Raw genomic sequence first — 26,058 nt, forward strand, 5'->3', positions numbered from 1 at the left:
TGACTTGTCACTCTCTAAATGGATGGTTAGCGTCTAGATTAACTCAGTCTACCAAGTTATCCTGACCACAGGATTGATCATAGGTAACCTACGGTACCCTAAAACCCCTCACCTTCAATTATAAATAGGGTCATTCAGGTATTATCTAGACATTTCATATCTTTTTACTTTCATACTTTTTCCTTTCTAATTTCTTCTTTGGCTAGTCTCTAACTTGAGCATTAGAGTGTAAACACTAGGAAAACTCCTAGCTTTTACCTTTAATCATTCTTTTTCTCTTTCTTATGATTTTAGGATTTTACCTTTAAACTTAGAGTTTGGCACAAATATTTGGTGTACCAGGTAAGAGGCATTTCATTGCTACCTAAGATAAAATACTATGTCACCCCAAAAGAGAGTCCCCGAGGAAGGAAAACCAATTGCCTAAGCTAGAACTGAAACCTAAATTAGCCAACCTATAGATCGACCTATGGATGTATCGATAAGCCCTACGATGGAGCAATTCCAAGTTTTAAACCAATAATTATAGCTCTTCATAGAGACAATTTGAAACCTCACACCTCCAAACTTCCAAAGTACCCACCATAGTCACTTTTTAAATACTATCAACTAAAAGGTAGCCAAGCTACAAGGACTTTGAAGCCTTGTTAGCCTTACATGAAGAGGAACTCATTACTTTAGTTAGCTATTACTATACTCACTCCTCCATACAAGCCACCATTAAAAAATCTAAACAAACTGACTTAGAGCCCTAGCCAAATAAAGACCTAGAAACTAAAATGTAGGCCATGGAAAAAGAGTTGAAATGAAAAGCCATTGCATTTAAGGATGAGCTTAAATTTTTGGTGACTTTGCACTTTACTAAGGGATTGATAGAAACATGCCCCCAAAAGGGTTCAAAATGCCTACTTTGAATACTTATGATGGTACTATTAACCCTTTAGATCATTCAAAGTTTTACTAAACTAACATTATAATGTAAGGGACAAATAAAGCTTTTATGTGTAAAAGACTAGCTACTACACTTAAGGAGACAACTTGATATGGTATTGTAGTCCAAAGTCGAGGTCCATCACAACTTTCAAAAAGCTCATTCATGTTTTTTTGTCTCGATTTATAAGTAGTTGAAGAATAAAAAAGACTACTCTAACCTTAATGTTAACCTACTTAGGTAAAAACGAGTCTTTGAAAGATTATGTAATGCGTTTTAATGCAAAAGCCATTCAAGTAAAAATTTAAAGCAAACTGCTACAGTTGTTGCCCTGACCAGTGGACTTAGTGACAGAGAATACCATCTAAAGCTTACACTTCCTTTAGAACCCGTCAAAAATATTAGCCAACATGCTACTTGTCACGAAAAAATATATCAACACTAAAGTTACAATGAAAAATTGAGTTAAGTAAGGGTCATCCCCTTCCTCAAAGACCGAGGTGAGGGAGATTTATCCCTTTTTTGACTGAAAAAAGAGAAAAAATTATGATCTTCCCCTAAAATAGAGATGACCAGAGTACCTTAGGGCTAAGAGCTCAAGCAAATAGAAAAACTACATAGCATTGAATACCTTCAGAAAGAGGATCTTGATGCACAATGAAGGAGACTCGAAGTTTTTATGACTAAAGCTATTAAGGCAAAATAAAAAAAAAAGATCTAACAAAAAAATATGCTTTTCATTGAGACATCGACCACAAATGAAATAAAGAGTTTGATTAGAAAAGGAGGTTAGGCATGTTTATGAATCGAGCAAGATATATCAAGGTAGGCTAGATTATAAAAAAGATAACTAGAGAAAAGAGGTAGAAAGGAATCAAGAGAATAGATAAAAAAAAATCAAAGAGACAAAAATAAAAAATATAAAGCAAAAAGAAGATAAAGGCCGTGTCGTGGATAACAGGCCCATTACGAGCATCATCAATGTTATAAATGGCAAAAGTTTTACATTAGCCAAAAGAAAAGTTTGATTAAATGATGGTTATAGCCATTGGGTCATTGACCATGAAAGCGAAAAACTAAAAAAAAGAGCTTATCTCTTTTAGCTCAAAATATTTGAAAGGAATTTAATTCTTACATGATGATGTGATTGTGGTTAGTGCTATGGTGTACAATCATGTGATGAGAATGATCTAATTTGATAGTAGGAGCTTGAATAATGTGATGTATTATGCCACTATGCTGCGAATGGGTGTAAGAGAAGAAATGTTGAAGCCATTCACTATCATTTTGATTGGTTTTAGAAATGAACCAGTGCCAGTAAATAGAATTATTAAGCTATCGATCATATTAGGCACAACCAAAGAGCATCACCTCAATTATAGAATTTATGGTAATAAATGTTCACTTTGCATTCAAAATGATCCTAGGACAACCTAGCCAATCTATTATGAGATTGATCAACTCAACTCTTCATTTGAAGATCAAGTTTTCATTGCTAAATGGAGTTAGAAAGGTTAAAAGAGATTAGTTTATGGCATGACATTATTACGTGACAATAATGAAAGGTAAAACTGGGAAGTAGACTGACATAGTTTGGTCAAAATGAGGACCTAAAAATGATAGACGTGGTTGGAGTAGATGTCAAGAAAATTGAATAAGCAAAGCAAGATAGCCTTGGTAAGAAGTAACATAAAATTAAGAAGAAAAAAGAAGTGCACTCTATAAGCCACTTTGAGTTCTTAAACTCTATAATTATATATGCTACAAAATTTTTGTAATTTTTGAATGATTCCATAGAGACCGAGCTCTTAAGCTATCATAGATACATGATAACAAAAACAAGCTTTTAAGCTGGTTAAAGAAATACAAATCTATATTTTGTTCAACTTTTTTCTACTGCATACTATAAGCTAATAGTAAATCAACTAACTATCATGTTGGGATTCATCATTCTCACAAAAAATAATCTCGACCTAATTAAAGCAAAAAGAAATAATTGTTTAAAGATCAGAGATTGATGACAATCGAACAGAACTAGCAGAAGACTTTATCTCTATACCATTCTAGAAAAATAATTTTGAAAAATGCATGCAAATTGGAGTGAAGCTCGACTACAAAGAGTAGCTAATTCAATTATTAAGAGATAATGGCAACTCATTCTCTTGGACCACATCTAATATGCTTGGGATAGATCCTAAGGTAATGATCCATAGACTGTAAATTGATCCGACATGAAATCAATTCAGCAAAAGAAGAGAACTTTGATTTTAAAAAAGTAGAAGGCAATAAAGGAAAAAGTCAACAAACTGCTAAAAGTAGGCTTTATCAGGAAGGCCTACTACCCTAATTGGATTGACAATGTAGTAATGGTAAAAAAACATAGTGAAAAATGAAAAATGTGTGTAGACTTTATTAACCTCAATAGAGCTTATCCAAAAGATAATTTTTTTTTGCTCAGTATAAATCGACTAGTAGATGATAATGCCAAGCATGACCTATTCAGCTTTATGGACACCTACTCTTGCTATAATTAGATCAAAATGCTAAAAGAAGATAAGGAAAAAATAACCTTATCACTAAAAAAGACTTATATTGCTATAAAGTTATACCTTTTGGCTTGAAAAACATTGGAGCGACCTATCAAAGACTGGTCAACAAAGTCTTCAAAGATTAGATTGACCAAAATATGGAAGTATTTATAAACGATATGATTGTAAAGAGTAAAAGCTCAGATGAGCACTTAAAAAACCTAGATGAGACTTTCAATACTCGTAGGAGGTATAACATGAGTTTCAATCCAAACATATATGCCTTGAGGTCATGTTGGAAAAATTTCTTAGTTATATGATCAACAAAAAAGGCATAAAGGCAAACCCAAAAAAGGTTTAGGCTATCTTTGACTTAAAAAAATCAACCTTAGTAAAGAAGGTGCATAAGCTAATTAGGAGAATAGTTGTCTTAAGTAAATTTATGTCCAGATCGACAGATCGATGCCTACAATTCTTCAAAATTTTCAAGAACATCTCAAAATTTAAATGGACACCTTAGTGTTAAAAAACATTCGAAGAGCTCAAAGAGTTTTTTTTCCTCTCATCCTATTCTTTTTAAATCGAGGCTTGAAAGGTTCTATATCTATATATCATTACAACTGACTAGGTAATCAACTTGAGACTGGTTAAAAAAGAAGAATGGAGATAGAAGCCAGTATATTTTATGATAAAAAAAGTTTCTAGATAAGGTACTAGCACATTTGACCACATTCACCAAAGTAGATGTAAAAAAAATATCGAGGTCAAAAAATACCTTGGCTAATTTATTATTCAAACTGGCATCTAAAATAGTAATTAACAACTCAACTTATGTTTTAGCAGAGGAGCTAATAGTGAAAAGCATCGACGAAAAACTAATCAACCAAGTTAAAGAGAAAGAGTTATGGATGACTCTAATTTGAGCTTATCTGATAACTAACAAACTACTTAAAGATAAAGTCCAAGTTAAACCTTTAGTTAGAAAAGCTACTTGATACACCATGATCAATAAAAAACTATATAAAATATCTTTTAGTTTACCTTACTTAAGATGTGTAGATGAAAAAAAAGCTAATTATGTGCTCAAAAAAATTCACGAAAGAATATATGGTAGTCACAAGGTGTTCGGACAAGGTTACTACTAGCACACCATTAAAAGAGATGCAACCTATTTGATAAAAAGTGTGATAAAATGTAAAAAATTCACACATGTACAACATATCCATTTGACTAAGCTGACTTTTATCATTAATCATTGGCCTTTCATGTAATAAGAAATGAAAGTCCTAGGCTTTTTCACTCCGACCACAGATAGAGGAAATTTGTGTTAATAATAGTTGATTATTTCATAAAATGATATGAAGCCGAGACCCTAGCAACCACAATTGAATCTTAAGTAAAAGATTTTATTTGAAAAAATATAATCTACAAATTTGATCTACCTCGATCTATAATAATGGACAATGAAAAATAGTTTGATAATCTAAGATTTAAAGAATGGTGTTCTAACCTTTACATCGACTTGTGGTTCACCTTGATCACACACTCACAATCCAATGGTCAAGTTGAGGCGGCTAATAAGACTATACTAAAAGCCTTTAAAAAAAACTAGATGAAACTAAAGGCAAATGGGCCAATGAGTTGCTTGGCATATAATGGGCTTTTAAGATGATCGACAAGATCTTTATAAGAGCAACTCTTTTTAATTTAGCTTTTAGAACAAAGACCATGGTGCTTGTGAAGATCGACCTTTTAAGCTTTTGAGTTGAGCTTGGATCTGAAGAAAGGAACAAAAAGGCCTTTAAGGTCAAATTGAACTGGGCCAAAGAACAAAGGGACATAGCCCTAACCAGAATAACAGCTTATCAGCAAAGAGTGTCTAATTTCTACAATAAAGGGTCTGAATTAAGAGTATTAAGAAGGGTGGCTTAGTACTTAAAAAAGTATAAGCCTCAAGATTTGACAATCGAGGTGGAAAGTTAGCCTCAAACTAAGATAACCTTTATATAGTTAAAGAGATCGTCCATGATGTGACTTATAAATTACAAGATATGAACGGTAATCCCATACCAAGGACATGGAATACAAATAATCTCAAAATTTACTACTAGTGAAAAGGTTTAGAGCTGAGCTCAAACTTATAATTTTGAAAAAAATACTTATACTATGCAATGGTAAAGTGGAATATAAGTTTTAACTTTACTCTAACCATACTTAGCGTATGATGAAGCCTAGAAATCAAACATTAATTGAGCATACACTTACAAAATTAAAGCCAAATCCAAGATAATTAGGTGCAATTATATCTAATCTAATAATAAAGTACAAAACCCAAAGCTTTGGCTTAGATAAGTAAAAAGGGTTGTCGACTTGACATTTTAAAGCTTGCTAAGGTTCTAAAATTGATCTTGAAAAACATATTTAAAATTGAAGTAAGAACCTTGGTCATAATTTTACATTGACTTGGCACTTGTGCAACCATCAAATTAGATTTTCAAGTTAATTTAATAGATTCTCAAGTTAATTTATTAAAATAAATTGATTAGCCCATCCTATCCGAGTTAAGATTTGAGCAATTATGTGTAATGAAAATAAACTACGAAGTAAAAAAGAAAAGGCAGAGCTAAAAGTTGGGTAAAAATATATTTTTATTTCATTGATAGAAGTTTAATTAAGTGGACTTTACAAGATATAAATTAACAAAAGTTTGGTAGAGTGGTCCTCACAAAATCTAATCTAAAATCTTCACAAAAACCTAATCTTAGATTACAAAAATTATCAACAAAAAGTTCATCAAAAGAAAAAAATTATCAAAAAAGAAAAACTATTTCATTAGCCTTTTCCTTCATCGACTTATCCTTCATTAGAAACAAGAGCTAAAGGTCCACCAACATCGACATTAGCCTCGAGCTTAAAGCCTCACCCCCTATGGCAGCATCTATCTTGACGTCTTCATCCTTATCATCATCATCGCCATCATCCTCAGCTTGCTTAGTTCATGTTGGAGCTGGCTTTGACCTTATGTTATTCAAGCTAATGTCGGACAAGCCCAGATTCAAATCAACAATTTTGAACTTCACCTCATCCAATGTCAAGTCAAAGGCACTGAGGATATTTTTTCAAGCAAACTTGGTCTGTAGATCATAATACCTTTTGGACACCAAGAAGTCATCCACTACTTGCTCATTAGTCTTTTTCTCAACCTCTAACTCTGACTTCAGCCTCACGACTTTGATTAAAGCCTCATTAAGCTTTAAGTAGGCTTATTGTTGAAGAGATTTAGTTGTAGGTTTTTGGATATATATGTTCTCAAGCTTGGCTGTTAAATCTTTAACCTTTTTGTTGAGTTCAGCATTGTTATTTTTCGCACCAACAGTGAAAGCTTTCAAATTTTTGTTGGCATTAGTTATGGCAGAGAGGTCATGGGAATACTTTTTGAAGTCTTGCTCAGTCTTGTAGTAATGCATAAGAGCTTGATGGGCACTAACAAGTCCCTGCCCTAAAGTTTGAGAGATTGAGGTGGGAAGTTGCGCAAAGGCTATAAAATAAAGATCGAACTTAAACTTGAATAAAATAAAAAATTATCGATGAAAAGTAAATTAAGCTAGAAGATATGTTGACCTTTTTTTGGAGAGGGTTACCTTTGTGATTTTCCTAACCACCTTGGGGTCTTTAAAAGCATTCTTCAATAGCCATATTTTAAATTAATTGTAGCCTTTTCTGAGGTGGGTTATAGCTTTGATGTTGTTGGCCTGTAAAGAGAGGCCTCAGTCCTAGATTTCTTTTGACCCATGCCAGCTATTTATTTATGCCTTTTTTGGGGTAAAGAACAGCTCGGTGGAGACTAAGAAACTAAAGGATCAATTATTTTAATGCTTTTTTTAAAAGGGCAATAAGTTGGATGAGAGCCCTTCCCTTCTTTTTTTACTTTAGAAGATGAGCAAAACAAGTAAACTCAAAGTCCCTCATCTAGACCAAGGTGTTTGCAAAATAAGTTAAATGTTAGAAAAATGAACATTGCGTGGAGTTACCTTAGACCTACCCCAATATTTGGTTTCTTTGACAACTTTAAGAGAGGTTAACTCATATGTATCTACAACTAAGTTCCCCTCTTTAAGAAATCAATTATTTTATCTCGAGTAATTAGGTCCGTGAGTGTCAGAGGGTCAACTTGGACATCTTAAAAAATGCCAGCAACATTAGTTATTTCTTATACTTTGGGTTTTCCTATCTTTTTTTTTTTTATGTAGAGGAAAAGCAGTTTCTAACTTTTTACTAAGCTCGAGCAATTCACGAAAATTCTCTTAGCTGGCCAAGCTATCACATAAAACCAACTATTATCATAAGAGTACTTCTTAACTATAAAAAAATTTCTTAAATAGAAGGATAGTTGGAAGAAGACCTAATTTTTTTATAAAGAATAATAAAATCTACAATGTATAAAACAGAATTAAGAATGGGCTGAGTGATGTTCAATTATAAGAAAAAAAAGTTTCATGATAAAAAAATGTAAACATAACCTCAAATCGACCACTATAAACTCCCAATACACTCAAATGTGATGGATTTCTAAGAAAGTAGTAACATAGTTATTGGTGGTTAGATCTATTATGCTATACCTCTTTTTAGAAAAGTTAAATATGACCTTCCAAAAATGAACGTGATGTAAAAAGAACATGTTAGGACAGTCATCGAGATCGACTCTGCCCTTCTAGTTCTGTATCACGTCTTTGGAGATTGCATCGAAGGTACAAAAGAGTATAAAAAGGGATTTGGTCTAACATATGATCATTTGAAAAGACTTTTTTCTTCTTTTTTTCACTTTCACTTTCCTCCTAAGCTTGGTCAAACCCTTTTGCCTGTTTCTCATCTAAACCCTATTCATTTTTAGAATATTCATCAATAATTTATTCATCCTTTAAAAAGGCAGAAGGGGTCATTTGTAATGCCCCAATCCCATATTAAAAAAATGTGTGGATATGATATGATATATATGTAAAAATCTAAAATTAAATATGTAAGACACTTTTTATGGAATAAAACTGAGAGACCTTTGGGTCAAAGTGTATAATACTTTATAAGTTGTGTCTGGGACTTTACATTATCACTCGAATAGAAGTTGAGATCTCCCTTACCTCAGAAGAAAAAGAAAAAAAAGGAGTAGGAGACTTTTTAAACATAAAGCCCAAACCAAGATTGAAACCTAAGATTGACATAGAAGCTCATCGAAAAAAGGCATAAGTGTAAGCTTCTAGTTGAGGAGAAGGAACACAAGAATAAGAAAAAAAAATGTAAAAGAGAGAAAAAAGAGGAAGAAGAAGAAGAATAAATGTGAGGGCAAAAAGAATGAATAGAAAAAAGAAGGTAGTCAAAAGAACCAAACTGTCCTTTATTATTGGGACAGATGGATTTTGAAGATCGTGATCTATTGTAACAAAAAGCTTATCCATCCCATGATAAACCCGTTTTCCCATAGCACGAGCATTGTTTTTAACTCATTTTTGGTCTTTAGCAAACATCATATTCAATAAAAAAGTAGCTCAGGCATAATCACTTTCGATAATCATAGAAAAAACTTCATTATTTACACCCTGATAGTTGAGTTGACCTCTCTTTGGCTCTACCATAAAACTCTTAAAACTTGAATAAGAAAACATAATTAAAGGAAAAAAATGTATTGAACTAGATGAAATAAAAAGGTTGGTTGAAAGAGAACTAGAAAGTTTAGATGTTGGAAAAAATATATTGACATGAGACTAAAAAGCCTGTAAGAGATGAAAGACCCAATGTGCCTTTTATATAGCCAACAAAGGGATTAGATGAATGTTCCAAATCATGCCATGTGTCAAAAGCGATTAACGAAGACAACTTTTCACATTCCTTGCTTTGAGTTTTTATCGCATAGTTTTTTTCCTCATTAAATGTCATTTTCAGATAACATAAAGGTAAATTGGTCATTTTACCTACCCACAATCACATGTTAGATTAAAAAATCAAATTTCAAAATAAAAAAAAAATTCAAGTCCTATGTCAGCCCAAACAATAATAGGCCACCAAGTCACAATCAAATACAGCATCGAACATATAAGTCATGTCAGAATAACTCATAAATTTACCTGGTTCAACCTTCATCTACTTCGATATTCATAGTCATTTACTTTGGTGACTTCAAGTTAGACCGATGAAGTGTAAATTTCAAAGCCCATGCTCAAGATTAAGTTTAGCACTATCGAGCATGCATTAGATTGGCATAAAGGCAGATCGTCCAAGACTACACTCAACAATATGATACTCACACTGCTCGATGAGAAGATAAAATGTTAAGGGCATTTTTAGGTGCTAAGGGCAAAATGATTATTTTTCTCATTAAAGGCTGCTAACAAATAGCCAGAGGTACTTATGACTTTCGATATGACTTGACATTTACAGTATCACGTCAGTTCGATCATCTCATCAACCTACTTAGAGGGCCTCATTTATGTTGACTTGTATTCCCTAAGTGGATGGTCAATGTCTGAGTTAACTCGGCTTGCTAGGTCATCTTGACTATAAGACTAATTGTGGGTAGCTTAAGCTACCCCAAAACCGTTCATTTTTAACTATAAATAAGGCCATTCATGTATTATTTAGATATTTTATATCTTTCTACTTTCATACTTTCTTCTTCTACTTTTCTCTTTAGTCGACCTTTGACTTGAGCATCAGAATGCTTGAGAAAACTTTTAGCCTTTGTCTTTAATCATTTTCTTTCTTTCTTTTATGATTTTAAAGTTTTATTACTTAGTTTGGAGCTCGACACAAATATAAATACTTATAGAATGTAGGTTGAATTAACTAATTATAAAATTTTACTACTACTAATAAAATTTCATAATTAGGTAATGAAATTTCGTAATTAGTTAATTCAACTTATATTTTGTAAGCACTTGTATTTGTGTCGAGCTACAAATAGAACGATAAAACTCTAAAATCATATTAATGGTTAATTCAATCTATATTCTGTAAACACTTGTATTTGTGTCGAACTTCACACTAATAAGTAAAATTCTGAAATCATAAAATGTAAAAATGAATATTTAACCAAAATTCCAAATATATTTGCATTAAACTGCGACAAAGTTTTCCCCCTCGTGGTCTTCCACACAGCCCCCTTTCACATGGTAAGAAGTTCTCAACGATGAAATTAAAAAGAAAAAATATTTTGCTTAATAAAAAAAAAAACAATTGCCAATATAAAATTAATTAATTACCACCTTTTTCGTTGTCTCCTCTCTATAGAAGGCCAAGATGAAAATAATTTACTAAACTTCTGTCTTTTTTCTCTGTTTTTCTTTTCAATTTTCATTTCATTTCTGTTCTGCTTTCCCTTCGCCGCAATCCGTCTTCTTATCCTCGTTTTCACCCTTCCTCTCTCCCCTTATTTACATCTCTGCCACTCATTCTCCATCTTCATCATCCATTGATTTCAGACCATCTGATTATTCTTTATCAAACTTTAATTTATTGATTAAACTTGTTATTGAAAAAACAAGAAGCAACAGGAAAAATGGAATTGGAGGATGATATCGATATGCACGACTCCAACAGCGAATCCGGGGAAGATGATTTCTACAGCGGCGGCGACGATGATGCTGGAGCCATTGCTTCTTACGATGATTCCGATGCTGACGTCGCTGGTTACGAGGTCATCGACAACGATTCTGATGATTCCGATGATCTTGTCTCTCATAGATACCAGGTATTTGGTCTTTTTTTTTTCTTTGGATTTTTCTTCATTTGCTTTGATTTTTCTTTTAGAATTTAAAGCTTCGTTACCATGCCTTTTTTTTTTTCTTTGTGTTAATTTTGAGGAATATGTTGTCATTTGATGATGTGTTTTGGTTTTGGTTTAGCATGATTGTCAAATGTGTTATTATTTCGTATAATTTGAACATTTCTAATTGTAATAATTTTTTTGGTGGTGTGTGACTTTTTGAATTGCGCTTGACTTCAAGAATAGCATTTTTTTGAACAAATTGTAATATATTTATGGTGTAGTGCTTGCAAAGCTTTGGTTATCATTAATATGCTTGATTTTGGTTTGCTTTGTTTTTCAAAATCTGACAATATCCACCAAGATTTTGAAGCTTTTTGGTTGTTTGGGTGGATTTGGTTTAAAGTAAGTGTTGTCATTGCACCCTAAAAATTTGAAACAAGACTTTACCTCCAAAAGGAATTCACCTATTCTTTGCTTTTGCAATCGAAGCTTTTACTAGATATTGAGCCATTGGATTATGTGTGGCGCCAAGATTGAGACTTAATGGATGGAAATGGACAACTTAAATTAAATATGGGCTACTCTATGTAATGGAAATTAAATTAGATAGAAAAACAAAAAAATTAACATAGCTTGCAATAAATGGAGCAAGTAAACATCTTAAGGAAGTAGCACCCAGATAAATTTACACCTTAAATGCTGTTGGTATCCTATATCTGTTCCATTAGATCCATAATTAGATTAGGGGGATGCTAGGTTTTCATTTTTTAATTTGGGTTAATTGGTATGTTCTCTAAAATTTATGAAGTATGTTATTTTTTCTGTTTTCGCTGAGCCTCTTGAATTAAGGTTTCTTTAGGTGTTATGTGAATGTATCAAAGTTCTAAGTCAAAGCCATGCTGCTGAGGCTTTACACCTAAATCATTTTACTTTTGGATGGAACTCATGTGACATATTTTTTGGTACTTTTAGCTAATGATTTTTCCATGCTTTTTCAGATGCAAGAAAAATGGCTCTACTTTTTCAAGAAGGTTTTACTCAAAATTGAGAGGAACCTTATTTGTTTTTCCCCTCACAATTCATTGCTCTTTTGGTGATATTTATAACTTAGTGGAAATACATACATAATGGAAAAATGCAACCATGCCGGGAGCCATTTTGTAAAGTCATGTATGCAACTTAAAATCCAACTTATCAACTGCTCATGACCTTTCTTTTTTGTTATGTTAAACTGGCTGGTTAACTCTCTGACCTCTTTCTTTAAATGTATGTATACTGCTCTATTTGCTCTACTATTAGCACCTATGGAAATATACTTAACATTCCATAGTGAATGTTTGAAAAACCTACCTTCTGCTAATGCTACATAGTTACAACTTACAGCGCATATCGAATGTCTGAAACTGAAACACCTTTTGCTTTGTGGATTTTATAATTAGTGTGTTTTACAAATGTTGTAGTTTCTTCTGTTCACTTGCACCGCATGCATTCAGTTCTTTTGCTATATAATTGTAATGGTTTCCCCTACAAGCTTATAACTTTTCTTATCCTTGTGTACATAAAAGTTTGTGTTCTTTGAGCCCTTGTTTTGTTAGTTAATTAAATTTTTTTGAAGCAGTTTGTCCTAAATCTGTGTCTCTTCTTTTCTTAGCAAAATTATACCATTTTGAATGAAGTAGATATTCGTCAGCGTCAGGAGGATGATATCGTGAGGATATCTACTGTGCTTTCCATCTCAAAGGTTGAAGCAGGCATCCTGCTACGATACTATAGTTGGTGAGTGATCATGTATGGTTTTTCTGTTATTTAATAATCTCTTTATTTTTGTTCCTTCCAACTTTCGTAGACGTTTTTACTTATTGGAAATTTATTTTTTATGAACTGCAGCTATGTAAATGTGGAGTGAAAATTAGCATTTTGTATTTCACTGTTCTGGTCAATATGCATCTATTTTGCAATCTCTTAGCAATGATATGTTTGTGTGCCTTGATGTTGTAATTGGTTTATGTTTATTTTGGACTTACAGGAGTGTCAGTAAAGTACATGATGAATGGTTTGCAGATGAGGAAAAGGTTCGCAGGTCTGTTGGCTTATTGGAGAAGCCTATAGTTCCATTTCCGGATGGTAGAGAAGTAAGTGGTGCAACACTCAATTGAGAGTTTTCACATTTGTTTCATGAGCTAGGAGTTCCAGTGCTTGTTTGCTATGCACTCTTTGACAGCTTATTACTTTTTTTTTTCTTCACATCTCTTATTTTGACAGATGACTTGTGGGATATGTTTTGAAAACTATACTTATGATTGGCTGCATGCTGCTACATGTGGTCATCCTTTTTGTAACTCTTGCTGGGCAGGTCTGTTTTGATACAGCCACACTTTTTGTTTTCATATGATGGTACTTAAAAGTTAATGTTTGTTTAGTTTTAATGTCTGTTAATCTAAAAGTTTAATTTTGTTTGGTGAAACCGACAACATGCCATTGCTGTGAATAATCTGAACTTTTAGTAGTGTTGGTTTCAAAACTGGTGGCATTATTCCTTCTTGTCAGCATACTTAAGGCCAGAGCTAAATTACCAGATGGTACTGGTGATGTCATGAATATCCTGCTTAGTAGATAAAGGAAAGGTTTATTTCTTGGGAAATAAAAAGTGTAACCATCTATAGGACCACACACTTCTGCCGTTTGCCTGCTCCTCTCCCTTTTCTTTTTGCGAAGTTTGCAGTTCTAAAATTAGAAGTATGAAATTGGAGAAAGATCAGTAAGTTCAGGAAAAGGAAGCTTCTTCAAGGTTCCGGGAGAAAAGAAGGCTCTATTTTGTCTTCTTGAATTGGATGGTTCAATTCACTTCTTATATGTGGATTCTCCTCGTAGTTTGGCTGATTTGTTGATGGAGGAAAAGTTCCTTTTGGTTTCATGTTTGTTTTATGGTTTGATGTATTTCTTTTTTTTTTTTTTTTTGGGCCATAAATTGGATGTAATTCTAAGTTCTGTGGTTTTAGTAGCTCCTTATGGACCGTTAAATTAGCAAAAGTAAGGTCTGGAATGTTTTCTTGTTTGATTTAATTCTAAGCTCTATTGTTAGCATCTCTATGGTCTGGGTGTTGATGAAAATTGTCCAGCTATTCAACCAATCAATAGCTAATTTTTTGCTCCTTTATTATTAATTTTTTTGTTGAGTCTGTGTGTGTGTGTGTGTGTTTGTGGGGGGGGGGGGGGGGGTGAGAAACCTCCTGCATCAACACGTTATGTTTCTGTCTGATGCTAGTTTAGGTATTTGGCTGATAGGATAGGTAAACTTTTGGTTGAATCTATTGATACCATTGTTTTGAGCCTCCCAATAATTTCAGGTTTTTGGATCTGGGACAGTTGCAGAGGTAAATGTTGTCATGTGCAGTCCAGAGCCTATGTGTTCAAATGCTTAGAAACTTCACTGTTGCATAATAGGGGGCTTTCCTTGTCAGATAACCTGGTTCTTTATATGATATTGGTAACATGTTCCAAGGAAGTGGATGGGGTTCCTTTGGTGCTTTCTGCAAGTGTCATGAATTTTTTTCTTTTGCTGCTCGTTCTCTTTGCTTGGTATTGATTGAATCTTTCCCAGGAATGTGGTGGTTGTCTTGCGCTTAGGCTGTGTAACTTGGGAATGGCTATTTGATACTTCTCTTGAGGAACTTTTAAATATTTGGAAGAAAGAAAGATAAGAAAAATCTTGCAAGAAATTATCAAAAGACTTTAAAGCAGGCCCATAATCAATATTGCAACCATTGGTATGTGTGCCTTACTGATTTTGGGAGGTGCAAAGAGTTACACCAAGCGCTCTAAAGGAGTAGGGAAGGTGCATCAATCTCATATTAGATAGGAAAGGGTAGGTCATTGGGCATATAAGCGTTGGCGTTGCACATCCCAATAAGCTGGTTTTGTGGGGAGAGGATAATTACCATGTGACAAGTGGTATCAGAGTCAACCCTTGACTCATTCAACTCCACACCAAGCACCCCAATAGGGGTAGGCAAGGTGGGCCAATCTGGCTACTTAACAAGGTGCTTTGGTAAGGTATGGTGGAAAAGTTTGACCACGCCAAGCACTCCAAAGGGGAGAAGGTAGGGTGGCAGCTGTGACAAGTGTGTTATGAGATTGGGTGGGGAAGAATGTCATGCCAAGCGCTCTAAAGGAGTAGGTAGGGTGCTTTAATCCCACATTGGATAGGAAAGGGAAGGTCGTTGGGCATATAAGTGTTGGCGTTACACACCCCAATAAGCCTGTTTTGCAGAGAGAGGGTAATGATCACGTGACACAAGCATCTAGAACCTTTTTTAAAATTCAGCATCCAGAGATATAATTAAGTTCCTGCTTTCAGTTGCTCTTCTATTGAACTTCATATAAAGGTGAAATAAGAAAGATCAGCAATGGATTGTCCTTGTACATGTAAAAATTGTTTTTTACATGGGTTGGAGTTGTTTTGAGAGCTTGTGTTAGATTTGGGAAGTTTTTATTTTTTATTTTTATTTTTATTTTTTGTGAAAGCATTGGTTGCATGTGTTTAAGCTGGCTGGCAAGAGGTAAAGGGCTCCTGGTCTGAGAATAATTCTTTATTTGTACCGTTTGCTCTGATTTTGATGAAGAGTCCATATTCTGGAACACTCTAAGCAGCTCAATATTGACCTTGTACATGTAAAAATTCTTTTGTTACATGATTATCCACATTGTACTTTAGTTGCATGTGTTTTTAAGCTCAATAGCTGACCTGGTAATACTTTAGCTATTCTAGCTGTATTTTGTTAACTTGTCAAAGTAATGACTTTCATCTTAATGATTTTCCCTGTCTGAGAGTTTATATGCTACTAATCGAAGTTTTGTGTGTTTATCAACCTTTCTATATTCTAGTGTAAAATTTTCCCGTACGGTCATAATCTTTATTTTCTTGCATAGGTTATATTAGCACAGCCATTAATGATGGTCCTGGATGTTTGATGTTGTGATGTCCTGATCCATCCTGTGCTGCTGCTGTTGGTCAAGATATGATAAATGCACTGGCTTCTGAAGAAGAAAGAGAGAAGTACTTTCGTTATTTCATTAGATCTTATGTTGAAGACGATAGGAAGGTAATAATACTTAAAACATCTTGAGTAATTGTGCGTTTATTTTTCCTTTTTAAATTTGCAAAATGATTTCTCAAAATTGCATCCTTTAATATTATTTTAAGTATTTATTTTGGGTTGAAGGATAGGGGTGCCACTGCATGGGTAGTGGAGTTGTAAGGTTGTGGATTGTGTTTTTCGGTGTTTTGTAGTTAGTATTTAATTTGGGATGAATTGAAAATTTGTTCTACCCTTTACCAGTTTTGCACAAATAAGATATTAACCACACTCATATCATATTTGTGCTCTGGCTTATTTTCCAAAAAAAAAAAAAAGTGTTCTGGCTTGTTAATTTTAAAATTTTTCTTCTTTTCTTCCAATGGTTTTTAAAGTTTGCAATATACTTATGAATCAAAACATGGAATTTTGTGTAATAACTAAGTATATCTTACTTTTTTGATGTGCCTTTGTTAAGGGTGTATAAAGAAATTGTTAATATTATCTGTCTTGACTTTAGCTTCATAAATGGGATTTTCCTCAAGTATGTCATGGATTACACCCATTAATCTATTGTTTAAATATGTTTTTTTCTTTTCATTTTTCAGTTGCTGCAGAGTATGTCTTCTACATCAGAATCACTAACCGAAATGGAGACAACTTTTTCATTATTTCATTTTCACCTCTTTGGTATCATAACTCGTTTTCTATATTTTTATTTGTTTATTTTGTAGACCAAATGGTGTCCTGCACCAGGGTGTGATTATGCTGTGGACTTTATTTTGGGCAGTGGAAGTTATGACGTTACTTGTTGCTGCTCATATAGCTTTTGTTGGAATGTAAGATTTGTTTGCGTCTTTTCGTGTTATAGTACTTCTAAGAATTCATGCGTATGGATTTCTGCTTCATTCTTTTTTACTTTAAAGAATGCAAACATGAATTTTCACCCATAATGTGCATTTGACCTTGCAGTGCTCTGAGGAAGCTCACCGTCCTGTTGATTGTGGCACTGTGGCCAAGTGGATACTTAAAAACAGTGCAGAGTCTGAAAATATGAATTGGTAGGGAACAGGATTATAGTAATTAGATTTATTCTAATACATGAGGTTGTTTAATTCATGGCAAAAAGTGAGGTTGTTAAATTCGTGCAGAATGGCACACCTTAGAGAAGCAATTTTCTTGCTCTCCCTTACTACCTGTGATAAGCTTGAGTGCGAGTGAAAAGTAAACAGTATGTGTAGAATGCTTTCTTATCTGAATGTTTGAATATCACTTGTTTTGGATATTGTCACTGGGTAATGGGGAAAGCTTGTCCAGATTCAATCCTTCCGACCACAAATCATTGTTGTAAACCTCAGAAAAAGAGAAAGGTATTCTTGGGGCTGTGGCGGAGGGAGGTTATGGGGGTCAGATGATACATTAGGGGGCTGTGGAAATGGTAAAGATGGTTATAGGTTCTCATTTATGCTCTATGCATTGAACTATTTTTGCTTTTTTGTGATGTAGTGAAATAAATATTCCCTGTTTATACATCTTTATTAATGTGTCAATTTTATATTCTAAATTACTTATCATTTAACTTTCTTCTAAATACATGAACATTTCTAGTGAATGAAATGAATGTTTCCTTTGAATTTTTCTTTATTTAAAAAACATGCCTTTTCTTTTCCCCTTCCTGCCAATGGCCTGAAGGTGAATATATATAGGGAATGTCCAATTACTAATAGTTGTTCAGCAATATATATATATGTTATTACATGCTATATTTTCATAATGATCTGTTTCTTAATCAATATGCCTGTTTTAATCTTCAGGATATTGGCTAATTCCAAGCCTTGTCCAAAATGCAAGCGCCCAATTGAGAAGAACCAGGGGTGTATGCATATTCCTTGCACACCACCTTGTAAATTTGAATTTTGCTGGTGAGCTTATGCTTCTGCTTACGTATGCATTGCTTGTATTTTGATGGAACTCTGACTTCACTACCTTATTTTGGTTTTTCTTTTTTTTTTTTCTTAAATTGAAAAACAATATAAATAATTCTCCTATTCATTTGTATGAACTCAAGTTTTCCTATTGTTTGGTTAGCTATATTGTCTACTCTACAGGAGTGAGTATTTTTCCTAATTGAAGGCTGTACTGAAAAGAATTTGTTCCAAAAACAAATTGATTTTTTTTTCACTTTCTGTATATGTAGTGTTTTGTTTTTCTCTTCTTTCTATAAAAATTTCTGTTAGTCGACCAGAGAGGTATGCAGGCTTTGCCTTGGTGCATGGTCGGAGCATGGTGAGAGAACTGGTGGGTTTTATGCTTGCAACCGTTATGAGACAGCAAAGCAAGAGGGTGCGGTATGAAACTAATTCTTCCCTCTGGCAGTCAGCATGTCCCAGTGCTTGTCATAAGTTATTTTGCATCATCATTTAACTGATCACTCCATGTATCTGATTCGTACTATTTATTTACAGTATGATGAGGCTGAGAAGCGAAGAGAGATGGCTAAAAATTCTCTAGAGAGATATACTCATAAAACAATGGGCAACCAACCAAGCGGTATGTATTACCTTTTTAGATTTGTATTGAAATTGAAATGATGCTTGTCACTGTTAATGATTTTGTGAATAACCGGTTGGCAGTATAAAGATTCGTCTATCTTCACTTGTAGCCCATAAAGTTCATGGTATTAAATTGAATTGTGAATTAAGCATTATTCCCTCCCCCCTTTTCCCCTTTAAAGCTATGAGAAAGACTATCGAAAGTTGATTTCTTCGTTTTTGATTAATGATTTATTTGGAAAGTGCTGTGATTGGCATTGCTTGGATAATATTTACATTCTGCTCTTTCCCCTTTTTATCGCTAGCTTTCTTGAACCTGCATTCTAAGGTGCTGTTTGGCACAGTGGGACCACCCTGAAACCCCGGTTGCTCACTAGACCTTTATTTGGGGCCTAATTGAGTTTGGCAAGTGAGCTGAAGATTATGGATTTTTGATAAGTGAGTTTGGCGAGTGAGCTGAAGATCATGGATTTTAGATGGACATAGGTAGGCTTTTAGAGGTGACAGTATGTTACAGAGGTTGGATGAAAGCCTGACCTGTCCATATTTTCAAGACATGCAACTTATTTATTAATTAGATTTTGGAGTCAGTGGTTGGAGAGAAAGAGTCATAAAATGCATATGTTTTCAATTTAAAATTGCATTGTGAAGAGACCAGAACCTAGTGAGACATATTCTCATGCAAAAGGTGTGGACAATATTGATGTTGATACTAATCATGCAATGAACTGGATTATAGATACCATAAGTACCTTTGTTGATTCCATTGTGGCAATGCTTTAATTCTCATCAATAGCATTCCATTGTGGCAATCATTTTCCTGCTTCCTTTATTATCATGAAGTACCTAAAGAAGTCCCCAAGGCTTGTTGTTTGATTGGCAAGTTGTTTCATTATCTTAGATTTAAGGATGTTAGTGGGTAGGGTATGGGGCGGGTAGAGCATTCCTTATTCTCATTTACGGATTTTTATATTATACCCATCATCGTACGCATATCCAATTGGTATTTCAAATCTATCCCTATTGCCATCTTCATGGGTATTTAACGAGTATGGATAATCCTTGTACCTATAGCTTTTTAAAAAAAAATAAAAAATTTTTTTTTTATAATTTTTATCTTGTATATTTAGGTAATTTTTTTTTATAAATATATATTAATATATATATATTTTCAATAAAAATATATTAATTCTAACTAATTTAAAATAATAATTGATATTATTTAAAACTAATCTATTTACTAAAAATATATAAATATATATTTAGATAGGGGTGTTATATTGCCTGTCCCCATCCCCATTCCCATACCCAATAAAAATTTAAAATCATATCCATCTCCATACCCACAATATAATGTCTATCCCCATTCTCATTTGGGTAAAAAATTAGATTCACCATTGGATATGAGTAAAATTTACATCCCTACTTAGAGTTTTTTTAGCCTAGTTAAGGAAGGCTAATCTTTGCTAGCCCTAGCTATGGGGCTGGCAATTTGTGTTAGCAAGTTGTCATAATGTCATGTATGCGTAAAGTATAACAAAAAAAGATTGATGATCGTGTCAAAGTTCTTGACATGAACATAACACATTTATTACACAAGTTACTCAACATGACACAATTAACACATTTAAATATAATTATTTTGTTTAGAACGCAACAAGTTTAATCAATTTAGACAAAAATAACCTATTAAAAAAGCAATAATAAGTTATTTTATATGTTTCCAATATTAATATTAAAATGTGTTAGATATGTTGAATCTTTTGAATTATGCTATTAATACAATTAATTAAATATGTATAAATGTTTCATATACATGTTAGGCAGGTCAAATCTCATAAGACATGAATATTTTTGTTTATATATTTTTTCATAAAGGGATTGACATGATTGTGACATGAACATGATTATACAAAATCCAAATCCGCTTAACTATGTGTCTTGTTGTGGTGTCAGCGAGTCATGTCCAAAATTTTCAGGTCTACCTGGCTTGTATCTGGTTTTTAAATGCTAGGAACCTCATATGAAAAATCTACCGTACCAGGCTTTTTTTTTTTTTTTGCTATACTATTCTAAGAGGGTAGCAGGATGTACTAGGATTCAGTTGAAGTTGTGCTCAAGGAGGGTGCTTTGGGTTGAGAGGCATGTTGATAAAACTGGAATGAGAGAGTAAAGAGAAATGTTAGTAGCTTCACTTTGTGGAAGTGGGGACACTTTCTGGATGGAATTTAGATGGTCTTCTTTAAGATAGAAATTGTTTTTAAACAGAAAATATGTGATAGGTAGAAGAAAATCTTACAATCGTCATGATGGTGATAATTTGCTTTCAGTTATGTATGACCTCTTGATAGTAATGTTGCATATTTTTTAGCGATTTTATGGATTAGCGCAAGCAAAGGGAGTGTGACTTTTAGTTAAATATAATCTTTTCTTATGTATGATAATTCTGCTTCTGCAAAATGTCGTCTCCTCAGAAGCATGTGCATCATTGTGCACATGCAGGCATCTTTCCTTTGTTTGAACTGATTTGCTTTGTTCACTCTATATATATGTGTGTGTGTGTGTGTGTGTTTTTAAGATTAGCTATTTACTTGGCAAAACAACCGTTAGCATTTAATACATTATTGTCTTTTTTCTTTTGACTGCTTAAATTTATTTTCTTGGAATACTTTTGGGATGAATAGCCACCATATACATAAATGATAAAACATTTGTCTGTCCTTGGAACTTTTCTTCATTTGATGCAGTCTAGGCAAAAGGCACTGGCAGATCTACAGCAAATGCAGTCTGTGCGTGTAGGCCAAACTTCTTAAAATTATTGACTCCCTATTTAGTGATGCTGGTCTAGTCAATTACTCTATGTGGATGTCATGATGATAGTGTTTGAAGGCTATCAAAAACATTGGATAACTTTATAATTGATCAGTGCTGGTTCATGACATTTGCATATTCATTTCATCTGTTAATATGTTTCCTTCAAACTTCTCATTATATAGCAGCTTTGGACTTATATTGCCTAGGGGCTGGTAGCAGACCATCCATGGGCATCATACCAGAAATGTATATATATATATAGATAGATATATAGATAGATAGATAGAGAGAGAGAGAGAGAGAGATTAAAAGAAAATAACTAATGACTGTGAATGAGGAAACCTACTTGTTTGATTGTGTTTCTAAAGTAATTTATCTGCCTCAACAAGTAAGTTTTGAGTTAATTTATCTAAATATATTGCATCTGCAAAGTGTGGCAATAGCACTCATCAAGCTCAAGACTAGTGCACCTGATGAAAAATTATTGGGATATAATTAAATGCCTTGCATGTAAACATAAGGTTACTATTTTGCACCGAATTTTTTCCTCAGTGATTATCTTCCTGTTATTGTTTAAGTATTTCATGGTTTAAGGTGAAAAATTCCTCCAAATCACCAATTTCCCCTGCCTCAAATATTAAAAATACCATATAATAATCGAAATAATAAAATGAAGAGCAGGAAGAAGAGAAGAGCTTCGAAGAGAGTAAGTAAGATGAGTAGTTTGTTTCCTCCCACTTGATAGTGTTTTATTTTGCTTTAAACTACCATTTGTCTTTTATTTCATGGAGAGTGCTGATGATTATGTGTAAATGTAGCTTGAGAAGCTGAGTGACATACAGTGCCAACCTGAGTCACAGCTGAAGTTCATCACTGAGGCATGGCTACAGGTAAATTCCAAAATTTGCTTGAGTTACTAGCTACATTCTGCTTTAGCTCATTGATGCTGCTCAACTTGTGTAGATAGGAGAATGTAGGAGAGTTCTGAAATGGACATATGCCTATGGATATTATTTACCAGAACATGAACATGCTAAAAGGCAGTTCTTTGAATATTTGCAAGGTAATGTCTATCCTCCTATAAACTATGGCTTCATATTCCTGTTCACTTTGCACTACCCGTGCTCTATTGTTTTGCAGGTGAGGCTGAGTCTGGGTTAGAACGACTTCATCAATGTGCAGAGAAGGAGCTGCAGGTTTACCTCAATGCAGAGGGACCATCAAAAGATTTTAATGAGTTTCGGACAAAACTTGCTGGATTGACGAGGTAATTTTCATTTAAAATATATTTACCGTGTAAGTTCTTTATGAAACTCATTCTGAAGTAGAATTTGATAATCTTAACATGAAGTTTTATTAAAGAGATTTTCAGTTCAAAAGCTTGGTTTGTGTGGAAAGAATCTATTTTGTTGGAAAGAGATGGTTGTATCTTTTAATTGAACCTTTTAGAAAAGTGTTTTCTCCTACCTTTTGTTATTTTTCAAGACTTGGCATGTCATCTTTTATCTAATTAATTACTTATTTGAACTTCATGACAACAGTGTGACACGAAACTACTTTGAGAATTTAGTTCGAGCTCTAGAAATGGTCTATCAGATGTGGACTCCCATGGAGCCTGCAGCAGGATGGGGGGCTCAAAGATCTTGGGAGGTGGTAGCAGTAGGGTAATAAGTGGAAAGGGCAAAGGTTTAACCACCAGATGCAGCGGCTTTAGCAGAAATATTGACGATTCCTGACCATTGGTCCTGTGAATATTGCACCTTTGCAAATGCCAAGTTAGTCACCATTTGCCAAATGTGCCAGCAGCGGCAATAAATTTTATTATCTACACCAGATTTATCAGTTTGGATGGACAGACATGATGTCTGGCTACCATGGCATAGGGCTTTAGAGCATTGCCAAAGGGGGAAAAAAGTTTTCCATTGCTCTTTCCATCTCTTAAATCAAATTTGCCATGATATAGGACAGCAGCATTGAGGAACTGATGTTGGGAGAAGGGGGAAAGAGTGTTCACTGTATGTTTATGTTGTTGCCATGTGAACTGTACATAGTTCTTCTCTAGGTCCAAGCCATGAACTTGACTTGTACATTATGGTAGCAGTCTTTCCAATGTATTCATATGTAATTAATACGGTTATAATTCTCGCATAAAATGGATTTGTAGCAAGCTTGAGGCTTTCAGGTGGATTGCAATGAAACGGCTTGCAGACGATCGGCTGCACTGCCCCTCAGCATGCAAAAGTAAATGGCTTCTTGTAAACTTTTTATGCGGGCATCGAATTTACCACGTGTTTGTATGTATAACGTTGATGTATGTTTTCTCTGGTACATGCATTGGTTGTAGGCAGTGCCAATATTATAATTTTTTTAACTTTTTTAATCTCCTTCTGAATCTTTTATCTTTATATTATTCAATCGAAAAAGAAAATAATACACGAACTTACTTGAATCTATAATCTTCGATTGTTAATTTTATTATCATTTCAATTGATTCAAAAATTAATTGGCAACATTATAAGTCTTTATTAGTTTTCAAGCATGACACATGATAACCAAGGGGATTGATTCTACTGCAAATAGAATCATTTATTTGGCTGAAATAACTAACGGGATAGAATCCCTTTGTATAAAAGATTGATCCTTTTGAGACGGATTGATCCAACAAGGATCAATCCCCTAAATCAAAAGGCTTATAAGTTTTTAGGAACGGAAAATATGCTTTTATCAATAAATATTTTTTGTTGATAAAAGTTCATTAATGATGATTTCATGTTCGATGAAGAAATTTTTGTCGATAAAAGTATTACCAATGAAAAATTTTTTCAAATTAAATTTATAAAGATAGAATATTCCATCATTATAGATTTATTTCAATGAAGATTTTTCATTGCTATTTTTTTATTGATAGAGTTTTGCATTACAAACAAAAAGTTTTTAGCTTCTTTATTTTTTCTATCAAAAAATTTTTCGTTGAAATTTAATTAGTAATGAATATTACCAATAGAATATAAGTTTTTATTGATGAAAAATTTCATAATAAAAGCCTTGTTTCTTGTAGTGTTAGTTGAGAGTTGAAAATCACCCTAAAGGTTAGATTTTAAATTAAGTATTTAGTCAAAAGAAAATTATAATTACCATCCATGAGATTTTATTGAAAGTAAACTTACCTTATTAGTTTGAAAAATACATTTTTTCTCTCTTGAAAGAATTACAAGTCCATTAATCAAAATAATACTAGTTCAAATTTTATTTTAAATATTAAAAGTACCCTTATTTTTTTATTCTTATTATTTCATATATTTCAATTTTATTTAATCAATTTCCTTATTGTAGATACTTAATTTTGTCTAGGCAGAATTTAATTAGTTGTAAGGCCATTAAAATCCAACTGAGTTCAAATATAATATTTCTTCAATTTTGACGAGTTTTTAAAATAGAATTTCAAACCAATTTGACAAAAATGCCCCAAGATATAACTTAGTTAAACCTCGTCAAACAAAGTTAAACTTGATCAAAATTGGTCAAAATTAGTCAAACTGAATTGAACTCGGGTCAATTTTCAAAATTCACATTCAAATGGAGTTAACAAGGCTTGGAATTAAAATTTATGATTTTAATGCACTAAAACCTTTAAGTATACTTTAGGAAGGATAAAATTACTAAAATACCCTTCGACAGTAATTTGACCTTCTCGAAGTTGGATTTTCATGAAGACTTTCAAATCATATTTAAATATTATTTTTTTAATTTTTGATGCAATGAAAACCCTAATTGCACCCCTGGAGGTGTGATATTACCAAAATACCATAAAGGTATTTTTGTAATTTAACCTTTTCGATGTCGACTTTTTATGAAAACTTTCAAATCATGATTTCATATTATTTTAAAATTTTTGGTGCTTTAAAATCACAAAAACCAAGAAGGGATCATAGTGTTCTAAGAAAATTGTGTAAAAAGGCAAAAACTTTCAAAAGGGCAAGTTAGTTGTTTTAGATTGTTCTAGCAGCCCTTAGAGCCTCATTTTCTATTGGGTACATCATGAACCATTGATTTTCAAAAGGCCTTTATCCAAGTGTGAAAGGTGATTGCTTACTGAATAAACAAGGGGAGAATGGTAGCTTTTGGATGGACTTTTGATCAAATGGCTATTATACAATTGGATGGGATATATATTCATCATTTTAAGGCTATGAAGGAAAGAGGAGATAGCCAAGGTAGTGGGGTGGAGGATAAAAAGGGAGGAAAAGAAATTTGAAAAGCTGTGTGGAGGTATAATTTCTACTATTTCTTCATTGTATTTCATACCATTTCATATTATTTTCCATAATTTTCATATTTTTATCCTTTGATTTTTTTTTTTTTTTTTTAAGAAAATAACTTACTCCATAATTGTTTGCCTATG

At 33.3% G+C, this 26,058-nt stretch overlaps 1 pseudogene across 1 annotated transcript; it reads left to right on the forward strand.

The window, feature by feature from the left end:
- The first annotated feature begins 10,692 nt into the window (after positions 1–10,692).
- On the forward strand, positions 10,693–24,036 carry LOC111295812 (putative E3 ubiquitin-protein ligase ARI8; annotated as a pseudogene). Its single transcript, XR_016325860.1, has 15 exons — positions 10,693–11,197; positions 12,867–12,991; positions 13,242–13,347; positions 13,478–13,568; positions 16,145–16,317; positions 17,025–17,129; positions 17,263–17,351; positions 18,105–18,212; positions 18,548–18,638; positions 18,756–18,840; positions 21,590–21,637; positions 22,475–22,546; positions 22,620–22,719; positions 22,797–22,923; positions 23,198–24,036. The product of XR_016325860.1 is annotated as a putative E3 ubiquitin-protein ligase ARI8 (transcript).
- Positions 24,037–26,058: the final 2,022 nt, after the last annotated feature.

This window comes from Durio zibethinus, chromosome 12 (genome assembly GCF_047325235.1).
Source record: "Durio zibethinus cultivar Kanyao isolate XHJ-2024 chromosome 12, ASM4732523v1, whole genome shotgun sequence".
In the NCBI taxonomy this organism is placed as follows: domain Eukaryota; kingdom Viridiplantae; phylum Streptophyta; class Magnoliopsida; order Malvales; family Malvaceae; genus Durio; species Durio zibethinus.